Below are 22,015 nucleotides of genomic sequence, written 5' to 3' on the forward strand. Positions count from 1 at the left end.
ACAAAACCCGTGGGGAATCATAGCAACTGGAGCAGAATTGGTTCGTGTATCAACTTGTTATAAATTTAACTATAGTTGTTGATGAAAGATACGGGTTAGCGAATGAAGGTCGCATTGACCTTTTAGTCATTTATCAAGCTGAAAAATGTTCTGGTATACTCTTGACAAGAAGCAAAAAAAGAGAGAAAAATGATCACAGGGTGGTTGCGGACTTTGCAATGTCACAATAAGTGCTTTACCAAAAACAACAGAAGCATTACATTTCCGCTGGCATATTGTTATCATAGGTTGAGTGTAATGGGATTGTCATTGGGTTGTATTGCTCGTACACTAATGCGTCTTTGTGGCGTATTAGTGTTTCCAAATGAGTACATTTCTTTCCTGTTTTTCTTCGTAGTTTTATTTTCATAGGTTGATGACCCCTAGTTTTTTATTTTTATTTTTTTTATTTCAGTATTCATATCCTTAAGGCAATTCTCTTAAAGTATAAATTTCTTTCCGTATAATATTTTATGCATTCAGGGATGGTTTACTGAAATGGACAGTTATGGAAAATGGTCACTTTCTGAAACATGATTTTATCATTAGCATAGAAGTGCGTCAACCAGATGTGAGTGGTACTTAGTTGCATTCTCTTCAAGGTTAGTAAACGACTTAAATTTCATGTTAACTACATGCATGTAGAGCCGATGAACAAAATTATCTGATACCCTGCGGCAATTACCCCTGGTGAATATACCTGCACTGGTCAATTTCTAATTCTTATTGAACCAACCAGGACGCATTAAAAAAAAAAAAAAACCTTATCGATCTTGTTTATGAAAGCCAGCTACCGATTCTTTGGACATCAAGATATAAGTTTTGAAATTCTGTAATGATATCCTAAGTCTTGAGTCTGTCATAACTTAATCAAATAATTACTATATCATTGTCCAATATATAATGTCAATAATAGCTGGAAAATCAATGTTTTTACGGTTTGTAAAATTAATATAATGCATAGCCTACTACCCAATAAAGGCTGTATTGCTACGGGGGTGGAAAAGAATGAAAGAAAGACAAATAAAAAAGGAGAAAAGCGACACAAAGAAAGAAAGGAAGAAAAAGAAAACAAAAGACAGAAAGAAAGAAGAACAAGGAAAGCACACACACAGGAAGAAAAAGGAAAGAAAGAAAGAAAGAAAAATGTAAAAATTCTGTTGAGGAGTATTACTGCAAAATTTATACGTTTAATTTTCTGAGCTAGATTTGAACATTTTGCTACTAAAACATTTATCGTTTAATATTCTTTTAAATAATGTTTTTATTGTTCAATTAACAGCCTAAAGTTGTAATTTAAAAATTCTGATTGTTTTTTTTAATTGATTCTGGTAATGTGTCTATATCTATACCTCGTTAAAAAATCTTAATTTTAATGCGATGTCTTAAAATGTGACATCTTTTTCTAAAATATATAATTTTCAATATTTTGAAACTACATTGAAATCTCAAAAATGGACAGCGATATAGAGTTATCAGACTCACAGACTCTAAAACACAGCCTCAAGGACAATTAATTATCTAGATCATAACTTTTTCAATTCTAGATAACAAATGAGTGAAATCAAGCAGCACTTTTTATTTAAATGATAATCTTAAGATCATGATTTTTTTTTTTTTTTTTTTGCATTCATAAATGTTCTGAGCTCCTCTGTATTGTGTTCACTATTATTATCGCACTTCTTGTACTTTTTTTTTTTGGTCGAAAACAATCAATAGACGAGATTATTTTCGACTGAAAAAAAAAAATAAAGCTTTATTGTTTGAAAAATCCTCAACAAAGTAATTTCTTCCAGTGACTGCAGACGAAATGAAACATTATAAAGCTACGAGGCACGATAGTGTTATGTCTATAGTGTATAAATATACTCAGTCTAGTTTCGCTATAAAGAGGAAAGAACTTATTTCCCAACGGGGGGGACCTGTAATCTTTGGCTGAGACTTGATAAAGACAACAAGAACAAAAAATCTCATACCCTTAATAGGATAGAACCTAGATCTAACACAGAGATGTTCTTGCTTAGTATACCATTGTGAAGCCTCTACCAAACGAGATTTTTTTTTTTTTTTTTCGTGAGCAGTCTATCATGAAATCGAATGCTTTCTGTCGTTTATAGATCATTATTCAACAAGTTACTATCAATAAATGTCGGTTATATGTTTCCAGTTTCTAAATATCACACTCGCAGTAACGTAAGCACCCTGGAATGAATTTACTCGTTATAAACCAACCATGTTTTTTTAAAAAAGTGATAAATTCACAAATAATAGCGAGAATGAATAATAAGGCAGACAGTAATTGATATTCAGATCTAGGTGTAAAACTCTACTGAACAGTTAAGTTGCGCAGTTGATCAGATGACAATACTGTTTCGAAGTGCCAATGCCAGACTACACACCAGTATATTTAAGAACTAGGCCATTGCATATATAGGTTTTGAGGTAATTCAACTTCCACTTATTTTACCTAACCCAACCCTGTGATTGCGTACTACTCCCTCCAGCCACTCCTTATTGTAGCTTCTGAAGGTATGTGTCCTGTTAGATGCCAGTATTTCCTCGGAATAAATAGTAATTTCGAATTTTAATGACATTCTACAACCAGCCTAAGATACATGCCCCTCCTTAGTTTTTCGAAATATTCAGGTTAGTTTACACCTAACGCTGCGTGCTAGGTGAAAAGTGGACATCAGCATAGACGTAGTCAGCAAGTTACATGCAGAGTCTAAGGAGGAAGCGGACAGCAGGCTAGAAATAGAGCTATTTTAACGGCGTCCGAAAATTTCGCCTCTGTCAAGCTTTATACTAATTTAGTGTTCACCATTTGGTCATTTCCAGTATTTTCCATTGCTAGAAACACTTATTATATTCATGTGTGTGTGCTTGCGCGCGACCTCCCGAGACAGTTATGTCGAACTTTTCTTTGTTCTATCAATTGCAGCGTCACTTTGATGATTTTACTACTGTTAAACTATAATGAACTGGATTATGAGGCACTTTCACAGCATTGTGTTATTTATAATTATATCAAAGCAACTAATTTATGAAGCTAAATGAATATGATTTTCAGTCGGTTTGTCTGTTTTGAGGAAGCGAAAGAATTTCTGGGGGAAAATATCGCTACCTTCATATACGAACGCATTGGCGCACCCAGGGAGGGGGCCCCTGCCTCCTCCCCAAAAAAAAGAAAAAGGGGAAAAAGACTAGAAACTTTTCCAAAAATCTTTTCCTAATTAAATTTTTTTTTTTTTAAATTTATGTTGTGTCGTGTCTTCTATTTCTATACTACTAATGAATTAGCGGTCACACAGTGACCGCTAATTCATTAGTAGTATATCCTCAGTTTTCCGAGGTGGGAATATCCTCTTGGAATATCCTCTGGGAATATCCACCTTTTCCAAGGTGGGAATATCCTCTGGCTCTCGGGAATCACGGCCGTTGTGAACGCAGGGCAAACGAAGTAGTGCTCGGGCGACACTTTGTTTGCCCGAGCCGGGCCAGGGATCACGGGTATCATGTATTGGCGATCACTGCAGATGCTCAGTCATAGGTCGTAGGCAATGCGTAGTGTGTATTCTCAAATCGTCTACTCAACTCTGTCCCCCCCCCCAAGATTAAATCACGAGTGCTCGTACCCCTCCAAGATTAAATCCTGAGTGCGCCACTGTACGAACGAGTGATGTCCTAGACCGGATTTGAACCGCAGGTGTTTCCAATTAAAGGAGGCGAAAATGCCATGTTTGTATTTCCTTTATGTTATTTCATTATACTTTGCACTAAAAATGTCCATGTTCTGTAAGTCAAATATTTACGATTGTGATGAATGAATGAATGTACAGTCAAAGTGTCGAAGTCAATGTCATCCTTTCGTGATGTTTCAGAGCAGTAAACCAGCTATTTTATTCGTTTTGGGACGTTGTCTGGATCTTTATTGACATTTTGTATTTTTTTAAATATTATTTTCACCCACGAAAGGTTTTTTGTGAAATTTAGTATATTCTTATGGTTGAATGGGCTAAGGATTATTTTTTACTTTTTTATTAATTATATTTTTTGTATTTTAATTTTTTTTTACATAGTCCGTGAAGCGACCAAACTTGGACTTTTGAAGCTATTTCAGGCCTCCGATAAGCGGCAGTAGTCTCACACCCGACGATGAAATTCATCTCCCATCTAAAGACAGTCACAAACATTCATATGCAAGGTGGAAGTGAAGCTTGTTGGTTGGAGAGCAGGTAAACTAACCATTCGACCAACCAGGACGGCTAAAATCTTTCTAAATGTTTTTCCAGTTATTTCAATGTTATTTTTCCAATCGTACCCGATTTCCAATTATGCATAAATGATTAGAACATGTTGTATTTACATATTTCGAAATAACTCCAATCTAGTTGACTAGATGGAATGCAATGTTTTTCGGGATTTTCGATGTACACAAGAAGTCCACATATTTCAGTTTGGATTGTGAGCGATTCATTTGTATAGGCAGAATTGGGTAAAAAATCATACTTATATTAGCAATTTCACAGTGGCTGGATGAAATTTATTATTTTAGAACCTAGATCTATTTAAAATTGTCTAGTCATTCCAGTTGATTTCAATAAGGCCATTCATAGTGGCAAAATAAGGCAAAACAAAAGTATATGTGTATCTAGAGTACATAAACCACAAATAGGTCAACCTTTAATAAACATGCTGTTAGCTTTCGACATACTCGTCTAATTTTTACAAAGGTGCCACCACTCGCTAGAACTTTTTGAATAATGTAATTTCTCATATATTTCATAATAGGTCTTTCAAAAAAAAAAAAAAAGCGGAAAATATCTCAACGATCGAAAATTCAACCCGAAACTATCCAACTGTACATAAACAATCATTCAGATCCTGCTAAGCCTATCTTTATTTGATTATAATGAATATATTGAAAGACGGCAATTTTTGTTATTCAACTAGCTTTAAGTTCCAGACTGGTTAATGAATGATATCCCCCACCCGTTATTATAATTTTGAAAAACGTTTGGGAATGAGAATAGTATTTTTTCCACTATAATTGTACAATTTTTACTAACAAACAATTCATTGAGATTCCGTATTTAGTCTTTAATGAGATTTCATATTTAGGACTAATAATAATAATAATAATAATAATAATAATACATACTAAAGTTTATAACTTCGATTGGACCATTTTAGGTAAAATAAAATTGTCTTCAAATTCCATTTTTTAACAATGAATGGTGCCACTACACGAGAGAACATATTATGAAACATAAGCACATTATTATTATTATTATTATTATTATTTAAGTATAAATTTAAGTATAAAGAGCTAATAAGCTTCATTTCGGCAATGAAAACATTACTTAAATTAAGGGGATATTAAATCCCACATAGTTTTAAAACCGAATAAGAAACTCAAAGATTGGAATCAGAGAGTTTCTTGCCGAATATAGTAAACTATAAAGTATCGGCGACACTAGCGTTAGCCAATGCAAGTGATCCTAGTACATAGTACAATACCGGGCAACTCGTTGCAAAGGTGGAGGAAGTTCAGAAACTCTCTGATTCCAATCTTTGAGTTTCTTATTCGGTTTTAAAACTATGTGGGGTTTAATATCCCCTTAATTTAAGTAATTATTATTATTATTATTATTATTATTATTATTATTATTATTATTATTAATCATATGGACACTCCAGTCCTCATCGCGGGAGGTCCATCCTCATGTTTTCGTGTAAATAATTCATAAGCAAAAATTATGTTTTAGTAAATCTCTTAGCACCTTTTTCTTTATGAATCCACTGTTCAAAATACTGAATTGTCAACTTTAGAAAAGCATGTAGAGAAATCGTAAAATACTGAAACCCTTAACTATTCTCAAAACTGATCAAATTACGTTTTTTAGAAAGTGTTTTCTAAAAAACGTAAAAAATAAAGTGCTTCTTGAAACGATTTCGTTATCCGAAGTAACTAGTTCCTTTTTCAGATCGTATCAATTTTGATTAACTGACCTTCATTTAAACATTTCCTATGTATGAGAAATTAAACTTATTTTTATCTCTTAGGCAGGCATCCTGGACATTAAAAATTTCGACCTAAAGCACTCAGACTAGCAAATTTAACTGCGTTCATTTCGCTCAGAAACTTAAGACGAAACTAAATTAGAAAACGTGTTAAGTGATAACACTTTTTCTAATTTAGTTTCGTCACAAGTTCCAAAAGCGCCTGAGTTCTAATTTTAGAAAAAAAAAAAAAAATATATATATATATATAAGTAAATTAGAAAGAGTGTTAAGAAAATATTTTAATGAAGAACAACAGTTTTTAGTTCCGCCGTTGTCTTTGATATTGTGTTAGATAAGTTCTATGTTGCGTTCCGTAAAAAATAAAATAAAAAATAAATTGATGGTTTTAAAAATACGGTTCATTGAAATCGTGATTGAAATTAATATTACCACTTTTAGACGCTTCTATCTCTTTCTAACACACACACACACACACACGAGAGAGAGAGAGAGAGAGAGAGAGAGAGAGAGAGAGAGAGAGAGATTTTATCCTATGCCTAATTCTTATTATTAATTTTCTTCAGATTCTGTGATAATATGATAACCGATGGTCTCTCAATGGTCCAAAAGTTTTGTTCTTAGGCTTCCCTAGAATTCGATGAGAACCGAACAAACAAGCATTTACTGTATCACACGAATATAGTCTAACAATAATATCTTGCATCAAGTAAGAATATAAAATTTTTACCTCATCAATAGTAAAATAATATTACTTTCAGAACTGACGATTGAGAATTGTACTGACCGAGAAAGAGGAATGGTAGAGAAGATTTCAGATAACTTGATTTTAATGGTAGTTCACATATGGATTTTTCTTCGAAGTTTTCGAGTTGAAAAAATGCACAAAGTTATTTTCAGTGTGGTGGTCTACTGGAAATGTTTCAGAATTCCTAATGTAAACACTTCGGTTTATTTGATTTCCAAAATAAATTACTTAGCGCAATGTTTGTGTTGCCCAAAAATAAACTCTAGGGAGCAACATCGGCGACAGTACGTATATGGTCCTTCATGTTGCCCTTTAGATTATAAACGAAGTCAGTCTAGAGATGGAAAGGTAAAAATGTTATTGTAATTTAAAAAGAAAAAAAGCATCAGTTATTTCTTTACAGCGACTTTTTTGAGTTTTGAAATTGTGACGATTAAATTATAATACAGTATAATGTATCTGCAGATAACATATAACATCTGCTGATTTTAGACAGTTTTTTTTACACATTTATGTAAATGTGTAGACTTTTTTATTTGCATAATTACTAATTACATTCTTTCTTGTGATTCTCATTCACGAAATGTTGTAAATCTATACCACATTAGTACTCTGATAATTTTTTGCTATTTTTTATTCCTAATCCTAATCCTGAGAGGGTTGCAGCTGATTATGAGCAAGGTGGTTTCCCGTTGCCTTCCTTGCCCTATGTATATTTATGACTGTAGCCGTATGTGTTCACGTGACGGTTTGCCTATTTTCAGGGATGAAAAACCAGACTTACCGAGAAAAAAACCTCCACTTCCGTGTGAGACCGGTTAACTCACCTTTAGTCGAAAGAGACCAGATAAAGGTTTCTCATGTCATGTATTTTTTATTATTTTGTTAAATATTTGTATTTTTTTACACATTCCGGAAACAATGCTCTAGGGACAATACATGGCACTTTTTTTTTTCAAATTTCAAACCACTTCAGGCATCCAAAAAAAACGGGGCGGTCTCACACCAGGTGATGAAATTCATCTCCCAACTAAAGATAATTACAGACATCAATGCTCACAGTACAATTCGAACCTACGGTTGGACAACAGAGACGCTATCCACTCGAAAACCAAGAGGGCATAATAATAAATTCAACATACTACAAATAATTATTTGTTATGACATACATATAATAATAATTGCTAATTAAATGTACTACAAAATGGAAGTCCATCTGGAGAGTTGAACTGTGGTTTCACTAAGTAAAAAAAAGCGCTGTTATATTTTATTTATTTAGTGAATGAATTTCTTTTACTAAATAATGCCTTTACTGTGAATGAATGCCTGAGATCATCGATGGTATTTGGTTCTTGAGGATTTTGTTCATGTTTTGTCGTCTTTGCGTCTGATTTAATATTAATACTAAATAATGCATTACTGTAGTATTTTAATCTCTCCTCCCCAAAACTCACTTCTCTGAAGAATACCTGCTCTGAATCACTGTTCTAATGCTGCTAAATGATCATTAATAATGATAAAAATTCAACAAAAATCGAACACAAATAACTGTTCATTAAACATGTCAACTATTAATGAGATATGCTAAACTTTACATTTCCCCCCGAAATGTTTTATGTTCATCGAGCTTTCTTTTATCACAAGTCACTTATTAAGGACTAACAGCTAGCTCGTGACCATAAACATACGCTCCCTCCCTACCTTTCTTTAGCCGAACAAAGATCACTAAACATGTAGGTCATTTCCTTTCAGCTCGAGGTCTATTATGACTACAACAAAAACGGATGCTCCTCTGTGAGTGCGTCTCCCCTTCCTTCCCGAGTTTTCAGTCGATGACTCCATTTACGGCAGCAGATAGAAGGCGGAACTTGTATGTGTCGTCAAACGTTCTTTTTCCTTTCAGTTTTGCTTTCGCGTGCAAGTGCTCCCGCACCAGAAAAATGTGGCACGTTTAACTTCCCGTCAAATTCTTATAATCATGATAGTGCAGTTTTCTGTTTTATTATTTTTTTGTTTCGTTTACCACATTATTTTTATTATAATTTTAAATGTTGCTGAGCACTATTATCTACGGAACCCTAGGCTTCAGAAAGGCGTTTGTTTTTGTTTTACTATTCGTTCTACGGTTTTTGCTTCACGCAATGCGTTAAGAAGTGAAGTTTCCGAAACATCAGTCTTTATTAATAAACGTAGACACTGAACAGAATGATTCTTACAGTTAGTTTTAGTTATCTAGAATCTCTTCATGCAAATAAGTTATTTAATATTAAGAGGAGGAGAGGTCATTGAACTGATTCATCTCAGCTGTTCTTCACACACACACGCTTTAGTTCTATGAAGGGATCTCTGGACTCGTTATAGCTATGAGGTAGCTAAATAAGATTCCTTACATGGCGATCTAATGCGCTCATCTCATTTTTACGATAGTTGCCTCGGTCTACGGACACTTTTTTTTATGGTAGCTGGTCCCTGAATTACTCGTGAAAAAGAAGGGAAGATGACCATCTCTCACATAACAAGTTTTATATATATATACAAGGGAGAAATAAGTAGGAAGAAATAAAGGAGAAATAAATAAGCTGGTGTCCACGGCCAAGTGTGTGGTTAGACTGAGTACAGTAATGTTGCAGTTGCACGCTTTACTCCACAGAATGCATGGTGCCAAGCAGCATACTTGAACAGTCTCCGGTGTAAAGGACGTTGTGTCTTAGTCGCATTGATTGTTAATTACTATTTTTGATATTCTATCTCTTCCAAGATGCAAATATTTTATATAAAAAAGTGAACAAAATATAAGGCGAAATAAACATTGGGATAGATGTTGTAAAAACTTGATGTAGCTTAAAAATATCAAAGCACATTACATCGATTTTTTACTTAGGTCAAGTCCCATGAGAATGTTGTAAAAATAACTTGTTTGTCTCTGTATATTTTGTACTAGATATTTTTGTAAATAACCCTTTGGAAGTTAACTGTATATACTCCTTTAATAAGAATATATCAGAGTGTTAAAAAACAAGGCAAGTTTTGCCGCAGGAACTTTATGTAATAGATCTACATAGCGGCATAAGAAAGGTTGTTTATGAAATTTTGTGTGTATGTGAAAGGCTTGCAAGCTCTACACGTAAAGAAGTCAGTCAGAAAGGTTCAAACAACTTTCCGATGGCCGGCAACTTACAAGAAAAAGAAAGCGGAGGAGAACAGAAAGCGGGCCGAACTTGAAAGAAGATGAAAGAGTCATGCCGAGTTCTTTGGGGGTTACAAACTACGTGCGAGGTCTCAGAGAAGGCATAATAAAAAGGGACAGAGCCAAACATAGGGGGCTTCCCGGTTCGAGACGTCGCTAGAGAGAGAGAGAGAGAGAGAGAGAGGACTTCCAGGCCAGAGAGAGGGCTTCCAGACGTTGCCGAAGAAGGAAAGGCTTCCAGTCATCGCCAGAGAGAGGGAACAGATTCGGAGTCCATAAGAGAGTTGGCGGCAATTACGGTCATTGGAGGCGGCAGTCGTTCAGGCATTTTCGGCGAGCCAAAGCAGAGGAGAAAAGGCAATGTAAATTACCCGAAGCAACTTCGCTCGGAAGATTTTCTTTTTTTTTCGCCGTGGGAGAACAACCTTTTGCCGGTTGCAGTCCACAGCCCACTATTTTCCCGATGAGATACTGCGGAATGCCTGACATTCCTGAAGGAAACTCGAGATCTGAGATGAAAGAAATATAATAAGACAGTAGTGAAAGACTTTTGACTGAATGTGTGATGCAGAGTCTTTTGTAAGTTCAAACTTTTTGCATATTCCCTCTCATAATAGGTTGTAGATGGACTTTTAAGAGATTGTTCAATAGTAATAAGAAATGTCTTTAAGAGAATGAATTGGCATGTTGGAAGTTGATATAAAATTTGTAAAATTAACTTAACGGAGAGTTAGCTAACCTCTTTGCAAGTATACTAGAAGTTTAATAACTTGGAATTGTAAGCGTAGAGTACATAAATTTTTGAGTTAAAGAGATTATTTAATGTTGAAGTAAAAGGGTTCTAATTTCATGCTAAAGATTTTATAAATGGATAAAGAAAGCAATCTCCTTATTGTTTAATTCATGTATATTTCATAGTAATAAATAAAATGTGTTTTGATTTTTTTGTTAAGGAGTGCTGCCTGATTGTTTATTTTTACAACTGCACTGTTCGTAAATAAATCGGACATGTGAGTAGGAAACTAAGTGAGATAGCCGAAGCGTAAAGTTAAGTAAAAGAATAGACCACGACTGTTTGTGTAAAGTTTTATTGAAGGAATTCGTTAGAGAGAGAAATATGCCTGCCGCATTATTGAGTTTTATGCTAATTAAATGATATTAGTGGCGCAGTCTAAATTAAATAAATTTTCTAGTATCTTAGGCATAAGACTCTTAGTGCGAAGAGTAGATAAACATAGTACGCAGTAGAGTAAATGAGAAAGGATAAGAAAGAAAAAGCGCATTAGAGTAAGGCTATAAAGAATTAAGAATAAAGTATAAAGATAAAGAGATATTACATATTATATATAAGAAAAAACCATAGGTTTACAATATATAGTTTTACAACTGCAGAAAAGATAATATAGATTTACAATGTAAATTGCGACATACGATCTAAATTAAATATTACAAATATTTTGCTGCTTAAATTCATAATAATTTCACTATTTAGATATATAGAGAAAATTATGTCTGTGTTTTAATAAATCAGAAATTAAAGCTTAAAGTTATTACATATGGAATAACTATGGAATAAAAGAATACATGGAGAACATACTCTAAACAGGAATGGTAAAAAATTGATTGACTTTGTAGTTTATAATAACTAAAAATAATGAATTCCTTCTATAAACATAAAGACATACATAAATATACTTGGGCAGCAAGAGGATGGAAATCAATATTAGATTATTTTATATTAAATGAAAAGACATCAAAATTTTCACTAGATGTTAGAGTTCACAGAGGATATGAAATAAGCAGTGACTACTTCCTTTTTAAAATAAAATTAAGATTACCACCTAAATGGCTACAAGTAACAAGAACAGAAAGAAAATTTGAAACATTTGTTTATAAAACTAGACTATTGAATGACACAAATGTACAATGGCTATATGAACAAAGAATTAACCAATATTTAGATTAAAAAAAACAAAATGAAGAAATAGAAATAGAATGGCTTAATATAAAAACGATACTAAATGCAGCAGCAAATGAAAGCTTAGGAAAGACCAAAAAATTCAATAAAAAGAAAAAAACTGAAGATCTGGGATGATACAATCAAAGAAATAATCAAAAAGAAAAAAGAAGCCTATCACAAGTGGTTAAGCAGTAAAAGATTAGAAGATGAAATAGAATATAAAAGAATAAGAGCCATAGCTAAAAGAGAAGTAAAAAAAAAAAGACATAGAGAATCATGGAACAAATTTGTTTCTAATTTAGAACATGCGTTATATAAAATAAGACCCAATGTATACAAGATTTTGAAACACTTAAATGCAGATACCAAAGAAAACATAAAATAAAACACCGAATTGAAATTAGAAGAATTTCTAAATTACTACACAGAATTGTGGACAGACAAATATTTAAAAAAAGACAACTGGCAAACAATTAACGAAAATGAAAAGGAAATAACTAAGTAAGAATTAGAAATCAGCCTGAAAGAAACAAGAAACGGAAAATCACCTGGAGAAGATAAGCTAGGTTCAGAACTATATAAATACGCAGGAACAAGATTCAAAGAAAGACTCTTATTAAATAAAATTTATTCAACTGGTATCCCCCCAATAGAATGGAAAAAAGCAATTGTGATTCCTATCTTTTAAAAAGGTAATAGAGATAACCCTAAAAACTATAGGGTATCAGTATACTAAATTCCTGTTACAAAATATATAGCAGAATCTTAAATAGCAAACTAATGAAATATTTCGAAAACTTTATTTTAGAAGTACAGAATGGATTTAGAAAAGGACGAACATGTATAGACCCTTTTGCCTAAAATTAATAATAGAGAAAAGAAGAGAATACAATTTAGAAACACATATTGCATTTATTGACTTTGAAAAAGCATTTGACAAAGTTAAAAGAAACATATTATTTAACATATTAAAAGAAAGACAAATACCAAATAATATCCTAAAAGCTGTCACAAGTATATTATGAAAATAATCCAATACAAATAAGATTAAATCACGAGCTATCATATACGAGAGAGATAAACCAAGGGGTCCGACAGGGATGTCCCCTCTCAGCAACTCTTTTTTAATATTTACTTAAATGAAATAATAATAAAATGGAATAAAAATATACATCAAGGAATTAAACTTCCTCCTACAGTGAACTTAAACACCCTCCTTTTTGCCGACGAACAAATAATAATTACAAATTCTGAAGATAACTTACAGAAAGCCATTTTAGATCTAAATGAGATAGCCAAAGATTATGGTATGATAATATCAACAGAAAAATCAAAAACTATGGCCTCTAAAGGACAAGATCCAGCAAGAACTAAAATAGTAATAGATAACAAGATCTTAGAACAGGTGAATTCATTTAACTACCTAGAATGTATGATCACATATGAAAATGAAAAAGATATAAATCTAAAAATCGCAAAATATTTAAAAATAACAGGTGTAATTAACTCTATATTTAAACCAAACCTAGTTCAAAAACAAACCAGACTAAAAGTATACAATACATTAGCTCTACCAGTCTTAATGTATGGAAGCGAAATCTGGACAATAAAACAAAAAGACAAACAAAGATTAATAACAGCAGAAATGAGGTTTATGAGAAAAACTGCAAAGTATACCCTATTTGATCACAAAAGAAACGAAGAAATTATGAAAGAATTAAACCAAGAACCAGTAATGGAAAAAAGTAAAAAATATAAACATAAATGGATGGAACACGTTCAAAGAATGAAAACAGAAAGGTTACCAAAACAAGCCTTAAAGTACAAGTCATTGGGGAAAAGAAAACCAGGACGTCCTCTTAAACGATGACTTCTAAAGCCGGAATAGGCCATGCTAGGCCTAAATCCTTGATACGCGTGATGATGATGATGAGTTATTATTACATATGATTATTACAGTGAATTAATGCAGATAGTCAAAGCCTACTGTGGGGACAATTTGGACAAATCCAGCGCCTATGACTAAAATACAAATAATGTTTCTGTTGATGCATCTAAAAAAATAGTATTATTTTGGACTTCTATAATATCACACACACACACACACACACACACACACACACACACACACACACACACACACACACACACACACACACACACACACACACACACACACACACACACACACACACACACACACACACACACACACACACACACACACACACACACACACAGGTGGGCTGTTTTTGTAATCGACAATCTTCGCTATTCTTTCAATTAAGGAAAATTTATGTACTGCAATAATGAAGATGAATTCATATATCGCAATTTGCAGATGAGAAGGTCTGTAGAATTAATTTATAATTAAATAATTTATTAATAAAATAAACTATAAATAGTGAATATTTGAATTTATGTCATCGTTATCTGTCTATCCTTTACAGACGTCATGTTTTGCTTTGTATTACAAAAAAAAAAAAAAAAAAAAAAACATACGTTTAGTATATTTTTTTCCAGGGGTATTTATTTGCTGATAAGCAGCAAGAATTGTAGGATGAATATGCAGTAAGAATTAGCATTGTTAATATGACTAGAAAATAAATCAATGTGGTTTTGTCGTGACGTGTTCTCTTGACGTTCGAATCCGCCATCTTGCTAGAAGTCACTTTCATCAAATAAGGAAAACTAATTGCAAATTAATCACTGATCTAAGGGTAGAGAAATTTCTATTATACTGCGCCACTCTATCCTTAGATAAGTCTATATGAATTAGTAGGATTAATTCAAAATTAGTTAGCAGTCTTTTCACTCATTCAGGCCGATGGTATTTATTTTCTTTCCTTCTGGGATTCCCGCTAGATCCGAATTTTTGTGAACGGTGCAGTAAAAAGAAATTCAGGCAAACACAATATTTAAATTAACAAACAAAACATTTAATATATGGTTATATAACAATTACATAAATTCCACTTCTAAATATGACAAACCAGTCAAGTTAGCATATCAAGTCAAGTCATTCATATTAATCCAATCTTCCAAACTTTCACATACAAATTCACAGTTTCAGAATCACAAAGTTCCCATACCCAACTTATTACAATAGAAATTCTTAATTAATCAGTTTCCTTGTATCTCTCAACTACACTCTACGATTGACTCATAACAGGCACTAACCACGGCAGATATCATTTCAATGTCTATATTTTCAACTCTCAGCCTCGATGGTATGCTACAGTTAATGTTAGAAACAGCGCAACGGAACTAATACTTAAATCTTCATACACTGAAATAAACTAATATGACTGTCCTTACCAGAAATAATCTTCAGTACTTCCAATATTTTGTGAGCACACTTTCAAATTGTATTTATCACACTTGCGAGATACCAAATAACTAAAACATTACTAATCGCGCTTCAAAAACTCCAGATAACAACTATAAGGTATTAATGTATTGATTATTCTTATTTTTCATTCATCAACTAGTTTAACTCCGTACAATTCCTTTTTTGGTAGCACAGAAATAAGTCGTAATTGTAGACTGACTGGATTTATTCAGAATTCTTCGTTGAATGTCCAGTTCTCTAAATTGTCCGACTACGGCATTAATTTCCTTTTATTACCACGGCTGACTTTGCTTTCAGCCAACTATAAGATTCACTTATATAAAAAAAATATCCGCTTAACTCCTGCCCTTAAGAACCTTTTATTTACTTCTACTTCTTCAGTTTTCCTCCTTGCTACCATTTAGTTCCAAAGTTCCGTTCCGACTCTCTCTACGTCTATATTTTCTCTTCTTATTCTGTCCACGCTCCCTTCACACGCGCTTGTTTATTTCACGCGTCTCTATGACAACCGATAAACGTAAACATTCTCGCGAATGTTACATTAGGCTATACAACTACATTGAGTTATTACATAACATTAAGCTTTCACAAAAAGAATAAATAGAATGATCGCATTTCAATAAATGCGCAGTTAAACTACAAATATAAGTTCTTACAATATTGACATAACAATAAATAAAACAGCTTAATAACATTTAATACAGAATCTATTTACCATTAACACATTTCTTTGATTAAGCAATTAAATATTTGACATAATTAAGGTAATTATATGATATCAATTATAATTTATGTTATTTACATTAAATAATATTTACAAATATAGTTCTTGTGACGGAAATTCATGTTGGATTCTGAATCAAATAACATTTATTCTACTTCTACATAATCAGAATCCAACAGTTTGTTCTCATCAGTCTTTGAAGTTGAACAAATTACTCTAAATATTCTCCCTCCTCCCGTTTTTCCTTTATCTAAGCGAAACTACTTCCCCCCCGCTTCAAATCATACATCTATAGAAATTTATATTAATATTCCAAAATGTTTAGGATAGTTTAAAATGTTATTATATAAGAAGTCAAGTCATAAACAGTGGCAGCTCGTGGCTTGAAATCGTGGGGGTGCTGCAACTTCCGAAATATACATACACACTGTAAGTACAGTGTATACGTGTTTGGATAAAATATCCAAATTATGGTAAAATTAAAAAAAAAATTAAACATGAAAACAATTGTTTATTATCGATAAAATTATACAGTTTGGTATAATTCAAAATTACTAAAAATAAAATACAGGCAGCCCTTGGTTTACGCCGCAGTTCCGTTCCTGAAAAAACGGGCGTAAACTGAATCGGCGTAAAACGAACCCAATTTTAATGGGAGGTATGAAGTTATGTTCCGCGCATCAAAAAATATGCACATGAAGTATGTGTAACATTATTATATTTAAAGCTTTGATAATACATACATATATATTTGTTAAAATAAAATTATTAATAACGACAACAAAACAAAATTATATACAAAAAACATGAAACTTCGAAAAGATATTACATATTTCTGTCTTGAAGTTCCTGGTTTCGGATCCCCTGCATTTTTTTAAAAAAGAGTATCCAGTGTTAACTGCCTAGATTTTCTTTTTCTTTCTTTAAGGAGTTCATTGTAAGGGCGAATAGATGCGATTACACTCCTTTTTACGTTCGCGCTCCGTTACCAATCGTGGTCCATTTCGCAGAGTTCATCAGTCAATGTCTCTATGCTTGCAAAGATACGCGGTAAATCGGCCGTTTTCATATCTCTCAGAGGACCTTCTTCGTTTTCTTTCTTCTCCTTTGGATGTTGACTTAATTGTTCGGCTAATTCTTTTAAGTCTTCATTGGAAAGCAGTTTATCATAGCTCTCTAAGACTTCTGTCACATCTTCAGGTGGGATTGTACGATATTACAATCGTACAATCCTACCTCTCGCGCAAGCTTGGTAACATCTTCAATAACATTCTCCTCTTGCTCTAATTCCTCGAAGTCGTGCATAAATTCAAGACTTCCAAGACTCTTACCATTTCCATAAATGTTATACTAAGGTAGGCTTTGAAGATTGATATAATCCCCTGATCCATCGGTTGCAAAAGCGATGTTGTGTTTGGGGGCATGTAAACAACCTTGAACAGCCAATGGTGTTCTTACTTCAGCAAGGTTTTGAGGATGTCCAGGGGCATTATCCAAGAGAAGAAGCAATGCCTTGGCTGGCAAATAATTTTCTTTACAGAAGCGAAGCACGGTAGGACAAAAATAATTTGTGTACCAATCTATAAAAACGTCTTGTGTTACCCAAGCTTTCTTGTTCCATTTCCAATAGACTGGCAGCATGGCTCTTAGACCCTTGAAGGCACGTGGTGTCTGTGAATGGTACACCAACATTGGTTTAAACTTCAAAGTTCCGGAGACATTTGCACCCAACAAAAGCGTGTCTATCTTTTGCAGCTTTAAAACCTGAAGAGGAACGTTCTTCACAGGAAATGAAGATGCGTGATGGCAATTTTTTCCAGTAGAGCCCAGTCTCATCAACATTAAAAATGAGATCAGGAGGATAGCTTCCTTGTTCTACACAGTCTTGAAATTCTTTAGGAAAAGCAGCCGCTGCCGCAACATCTGCACTTGCCGCCTCATCACATAATTTGACACTGTGGCACTTACTTCGAGACTTAAATCTCATGAACCAACTTTTGCTTTCTAAAAATGTTTCTTTGCCTCCATCTGTCTTTTTAAGATCCTCAAAAATTGTGTTGGCTTTCTCAGTTATAACAACCTGCGTCAGAGGAATGTTTTTCTGATTCAAGTCATCCACCCATAATGATAATAATTTTTTCATGAAGTGTTCCCCTGCTATAACGTATATGTTCTGCATTTAGTGCTGCCGTAGATTGTTGCGCAGACTGTTTTATTCTACCTGCATTTTTCATAATTGTAGTAACAGTCGATGGAGGTAAGTTCATACTTCTACAGACATTAGCACGTGTCTGCCCATCTTCCATTCTTCGAATCACCTCCATCTTCTTTTCAAGTGTGATTGATTTCCGCGCCTTCTTAACACCAAGTTCTGCTAATTTTTCTGCACTCTATTATCAGACATGGTACGTAATTATGTACTTTATCAATTTAAATACGTATGTACGTAAAAAAAAAAGTAAATAGAAAAATTAGGTAGATTCAACATTAAAACTCGGTTTGATACATATACGTCGTAGTAGCTTGGTAAACACTCAAACACTAGAGTGCCTGCTAGCGTCGTTTCTCAGTCAGCCACACTACAGTAAGAAAGCACGCGCAGGCAACCGGCGTTATTGTGAATCTGCGTAAATTGAACTGGCGTAAACCGAGGGCTACCTGTATATTCTTCTTGTTTTGTTTCATGAAAAATATTGTTTATTATCGATAAAATTATACAGTTTAGTATAATTCAAAATTACTTAAAAATAAAATCCATTCCTTTAATTGTAATGTCCAAATATTTAAAGAGACTGGAGTAAACACGATAAGCACTACGAACACTCTACTACTTGTGCAAACTGCACTGCATATAAACAACAGTGGAATTGCGCCACGGACAGTGCCGCATTACACTAATAGCTCGCATCTCACTATGACGTGCATATGCTTGCGCGCGTAGCAATATGACACTGTGGTAAATACAGTGCTGCTACGCCCTCCTAAGTGCTAAAAGATGGATTTTTATTATTTTTTGTACAAAATAAGAGAATTGTTGATGATAAAATTAAATATTACAAGGAAATATAAATAAATTAATAAATATATTTATATATCGGGAAAAATTGGGGGTGCTGCAGTTCCGCAGTGCCTATGCACGAGCCTCTCCTGGTCATAAATAATTATTTATTATTCTAGTAGTTTCTAGAATAATAAATAGTAATACATGTAGTAATAGTAATAGAATAATAAATGTTCCTCTTGAATAGGTATGACGCTGTATAAAGGAAAACGATGTAATTTCTAAGAAACAATTTCAGTTATGTTGCAGATTAGCGCAACGTTGATGCGGCTTGTGTAAATTTACAAAACGAAGAGGATTAGAATGATATTTTGATGTTCTTCTTAACTAGTGAATTGACACTATTTCTACCACAAATGTTGATTTGCGCTGGGACAAAAAAAAAAAAGTTCCATCATGTTAATTACTAATATATTTTTAAACAAGTGTAAATCTATATATATATATATATATATATATATATATATATATATATATATATATATATATATATATATATTCGAGATACGTCATGTATTATTTTTTTATTATTTATTTTTATTATTTTTATTAATGATTTTTATGCTTCTTCTCATTTATATATCTTTATAAAATCGTAGTCATGAAATGTATTTAATGAAATGTATATTAATTCATTAAATTTAAATAATTAAAATACTTTGATCTATAAAAATCAGTTCATAGAAATAATGGGGACTCTATTAAAATATTTATACGATAACGCGGCAATGAAAATATTTCCATCCTAGGAGGCGCTGTTATATAAAGGCCTATTCTGTTCTTCAAGGTTATTCGATCGCATCCATGCAAATACGAGAATTGCGAAATGTTGATTTGCAAGCTCCTGTAGTATTTATTTATTTATTTATTTTCCTGAGATTTCAAAGAATCGTTGCCGACAGCTGAAATAATTGATCACTCGTTCCCCTATTCATGTACTCTATTTTATCCCTGAAACTTAGCATCGCCATTGAAGTTACGCAGGCACCTTTGCAACCTTCAAGCAAAAGGGACACAAAATAGCAACCTCGGCATTTCTTCGGTCGTTTTCCCTCTCGTCACTCGACACATTCAAAAGATGCCAACTTTTCATCTGATCACAAATCTTGTTAAACACTTTGAACTTAGCGAAATGCTTGCCAGACTGCTGTTACAACTTACAAAACCTTCAAATACATTTTTTTGGCTGGTCTTTATAACTTTATGCGTCATTTTAAAGTTCATCAATTTCACAGATAATTTCATCTTACATCGAATTATTTTTATTGGACAGTGTTTAAAGCTCTTCAGTAGTTGGTTAAACGATATAGCTTCCAAACATTCCTTTTACTGCAATTTTTATTTTTAATCTATAACGATCTGCTTCCATATGGTAGTAGTTGCAAAGAGATTTTTTCATCACTTAACTAAATGTACTTTAGAATGAAACTATACGAGCAATGTCAAGCAATCTATTTCAACAATGTCATGCGCATATCAGCTGGTGGCACATTTTTGCAACAAATGCATACTGGCCACATTTGAACATTAACCATTTTATCCGGTTTTCAGCTTTTCAACCTTGAAGTATGCTAAATATAAATTTGTCTCTCCAAGGTCAGTTATTACCGTGTATATTTTATTTTATTTCAGACAATATAATTGAGGCAGATGCTTCTTAAGGAATTCTAGCTCTCAATTCTGAATACTACAAGACGATTTTTGAAATTAGGAAAATAAATATTTTCCTACCTAACGATGCCCTTCATTGTACTGTTGGAAGGAAGATGAGACGTGTGTTTTCAATCTGAAAGATGGGATCGAATTCTGTCTTGGATATAGAGGAACCATCACAAGGGGTTTTCAACTAAATGTGACTTAGCCTGTCTCACAAGAGGATCATTCTTCCCAGAAACTCCGTTTTTTTGTACTTCGAAACCGACATACTAGCCATTTATACCAGCCAGAGATCATATGCAATTAACCAATATAATATGCTAGCCTCGCAATGTTAGTTGTTGTCTAGTTGGTAATTTAAACTAAACGAAATCAAAGAATTGTACTATAGACAACATTAATGCCATCGTACGTGAGATAACAGAGATACAAAATTCTAGTTACAGCGAAATAATTTTCAACCACAGTATTAAGAAATGAAGTAAAATTAAAACTTAATTAGACCACAAAGTCGAAGGTTAAACTACGAAATTGTCCCAAAGGGAAGTTTTCACTTGACTTAGATTCTTCACTACACCGTCATCACCGATTGACGTTTCTTAAGGGAGTTGGTGGAAAAAGTTTCCTCATCTCCAAAGTCTTGCAAGGAAAACTTAGTGTGTTGTGCAAATCATCTAAGTAGACGTAAAACTAAAGAACCTTTTTTTGTTCTCAATAATTAATAGTCAATTAGCACGAAGTTTTCGTCAGCCTTGATCTTAAAAATAACTAATGGAATGTGGAAGGGAAGGAAAAGTCGATGTCTCGCGAAAAAACTTGTTCCAGGATGTGGCACTGATCGGTAAACAAGGTTCAAGGTTCTCGGTTGTATTTTGTTACCTCGCCCACATAAATAGCCCTCAGATACTTTAGAGTTTCTCACTTCCAAGAAAAGTATCAAATATTTGATAAACAAAATACAGGTATTTTTGCTGCAGTATTATGAATTTTCTGTGTGGGCATCGAGTCACGCCTGAATAACGATACGATCAAACAGTCTCTTAAGTAATATTAATTTCACTGTGCACTTTCCAAGATTGATTAAGGGGTTGTAACTTACAATTTTTCCGTTTTTTAAGATTTGGAATGCATATCACATGTAATAATTTCTCTTCATTTTATAAGCTAACTATAGAGCACTCTATCTGTTATAAATGACAAGAGTTTTTGTTAAAAACGTTTTTTCTTTTTAACATTATTTCTCTTCGAAATAATGTTAAAAACT

The 22,015-nt window shown here is 33.2% G+C and overlaps 1 long non-coding RNA gene across 2 annotated transcripts in view; it reads left to right on the plus strand.

Moving 5' to 3' along the window:
• The window catches only part of LOC150108664 (uncharacterized), a 245,673-nt gene that overhangs the window by 40,812 nt on the left and 182,846 nt on the right, over window positions 1–22,015 (plus strand). Inside the window, exon 2 of one of the 2 annotated variants that reach the window (XR_016550677.1) lies at window positions 4,119–4,354. The exons of the other annotated variant lie outside the window; for it this stretch is intronic. This is a non-coding gene — a long non-coding RNA (uncharacterized LOC150108664). Of the gene's footprint in view, window positions 1–4,118; window positions 4,355–22,015 lie in introns of those variants that run through there. 2 annotated transcript variants of the gene reach the window in all.

Source organism: Typopeltis vanoorti, chromosome 3 (assembly GCF_054136105.1).
Source record: "Typopeltis vanoorti isolate ZY-2024b chromosome 3, IOZ_Tvanoo_1.0, whole genome shotgun sequence".
In the NCBI taxonomy this organism is placed as follows: domain Eukaryota; kingdom Metazoa; phylum Arthropoda; class Arachnida; order Uropygi; family Thelyphonidae; genus Typopeltis; species Typopeltis vanoorti.